Source organism: Cannabis sativa, chromosome 5, assembly GCF_029168945.1.
Source record: "Cannabis sativa cultivar Pink pepper isolate KNU-18-1 chromosome 5, ASM2916894v1, whole genome shotgun sequence".
NCBI lineage: Eukaryota > Viridiplantae > Streptophyta > Magnoliopsida > Rosales > Cannabaceae > Cannabis > Cannabis sativa.
In genome coordinates, this window is record NC_083605.1 from 5,917,150 (window position 1) to 5,919,205 (window position 2,056).

Sequence of the window (2,056 nt, forward strand, 5' to 3'; positions counted from 1 at the left end):
CAATTCAACCATTTCTAGTTGAATTAGCTAAAACTAAGAGCTGTTCAAGTGTTGAGGTAAGTTCATCATCTTTTCTCTTTAATTTCTAGGGTTTTTAGGTTGAATTTTCTTGGGTTTTATTTGAATTCAGGGCTGTAAGTTTAAATTGAATTCAAAGCATGATTTCTAAGTTGGATTCAAGATTGTTTAAGTTTGAATTTGACTATTCTAGGGCTGTTAGGTCTTAAATTGAGTGAATTGAGTTTATGAACTAAAATTTCACTCAACTATGGTGAATTTATTATCGTGATGTGTTACTGTGTTTTGAAGGTTTGAATATGTTGTATTTGTGATATTGAGTTGGTCTGGAGCTGTTGGGAAGGTGTGGTTGAGTTTTGGTTTGAGTTTGGGGGAGAAAACTCAAGATTGTAACCCAGCCAGAACCGGTCGACCGGTTGGTTCTGGTGTAGCAGAACCGGTCGACCGGTTTAGGCAGCAGGGGGACTTTTTCAATTTTTGTTTCAGGGCCGGTTTTAGGACTCAGGGTGATTTCCGTATTCGGGATAGATTGTTTAAGAGTTGTAAAACTTATTTTGGAGCTAATGGAAGATAGGGTTTACCGATTATGGGAATTAGGGTTATTCCCGGAATGATTAATTTAAGTTATTTATTGAATGTTGTTGTCGTGCATAGGACCCGAGATCGTCAAGCTTTGATTCCACCTAGGTCAGCATGTACGCTAAATTTACGGATCGAGGTAAGAAAAGTATGAAATACTGTATAAGGTTAATATTACGATTATTACAATATCGATTAAGGTTGAAATTTCGGTATATGTTGTTACGATCTTATCTTAATCAAGGTTAATGTTATGTATTGGTTGTGACTCGATTATGATCGAGGGAAGTATTATGAAACGATTATTATCGTTTGACTCGATTATGATCGAGGGAAGTATTATGAAACGATTATTATCGTTTGACTCGATTATGATCGAGGGAAGTATTATGAAACGATTATTATCGTTTGACTCGATTATGATCGAGGGAAGTATTATGAAACGATTATTATCGTTTGACTCGATTATGATCGAGGGAAGTATTATGAAACGATTATTATCGTTTGGCTCGATTATGATCGAGTAAAAGAAACGGTTATTACCGTTATGAGTAATTACTCTTGAAACCGCGGATAGGTTTCTTACTTATCGTTTGTTGTATCGGACAACGATAGTGACATATATAGCTCGTGGTTAACGAGTGGTAGGGGTACTTTATGAAGTACCTAAATTATGTGGATATGAAGTTGTGGAACGATCAAGCGTGTTATTATGTGATGAGTTGTGATTGAATACATTTTGTTAAGATATGATTGAATAAATGTTATATAGCTTATGAAATTCGCCATTTTTATTACAGTCTCAGTGGCTTAGGGATGTAAGAAAACAGGTTTGTAATGATGTATGATTGGAGTGGTTTATAAAGTACTGAAATTGTGTGGATATGCTAATGTGTGAACTAGGGTGCTTTATAAAGCATTGGAAATGAATGTTTATGATAATGCATGATTAAGGTGTTTAATGAAATGCTGAGATTGTTGATTATGTATAGCTATAAATACTCTTAATGTTGTAATGAGTTTGCTTATATAGACGTTGAATTGTAAATATACGTTGAAAGAGTGCAATCTACTGGTATGAATAATCTGTTGAAATGAAATCTACTATCACTTTTCCATAATTATCCTTTGTCTAATAGCTTTTCTTGCTGAGTCACTATGACTCACGGGTGCTTCATGATGCAGGTAGGAAGATTAGCGGTACTGTTTGGCCACGAGTCAGAGGTCTCCCAGCAGTGTACATATCAGCCGTGGGGTCTTGGCTTCTGGGAAGCAGGATCAAATTCTTTTCTATGTTTGGAAATGTAATCTATTGTAAAAGAATATTTTTATCTTAAAAACAGGGGATCCCTATATTACGACAGTATTTTAAATGAGTCTTTATTTTGAATTTAATTAAAGATTTAAATTAAACCACACTTTCCAAAAAAAAATTTATAGATTAGTGATAATAAGTTTA